Genomic DNA, 631 nt, shown 5'->3' on the forward strand with positions numbered 1-631 from the left:
TAATTTAATAAATTTATAATTTGGACTCAAGGCCAGAACTTCAATTAAAATTAGTTTTTTGTTCTCCACCTTTTAACTTTAGTTTCTTCCCTTAACAATTCATAAAAAATCCTTTCTTACACCTTTCTCGTTTTAGGTCCTCCAAAATATATCTTCTTTATCCTTATCTTAAACAGTCTACAGCACTGATAGCAAATCAGCATTTTTCTTCTGATTGCATATTTGGATTTTTAGTCTGCCTTGTGTAAAATATGTCCTAGGTCGATTGGCGATTGGCGGCATTACTCTGGTTACACCTTTGCTTCCTTCTCTTCACTCTTTAACTGTTATTTCTAGGGAGACACTAGGATAATGCAGTGAAGTTCAGAATTTAAAACCTCTCCCATACCCCCCCAATTATATTCAAGCTTATTTATTTAGGTTATTGGTAAGTATGCATGTGGAACTTAATAAATATTGTAAAATGCTGCTTATATAGATGCAAAAGTAATTTTTTTCAAAGGTTCTAGACTTGCTTAAAATAATACTTTGAGACTAGTGCCCCCAATAGTTCACTCACAACGGAGGTTTGTGAGAGAAAAAAGAGAAAGCAGATTTGGGTAGGCTTTGAAGAATTCTGGTAATGTAAGGA

This window comes from Elephantulus edwardii, unplaced genomic scaffold (assembly GCF_000299155.1).
Source record: "Elephantulus edwardii isolate Elephantulus edwardi_28Jun2011 unplaced genomic scaffold, EleEdw1.0 scaffold00224, whole genome shotgun sequence".
Classification (NCBI taxonomy): domain Eukaryota; kingdom Metazoa; phylum Chordata; class Mammalia; order Macroscelidea; family Macroscelididae; genus Elephantulus; species Elephantulus edwardii.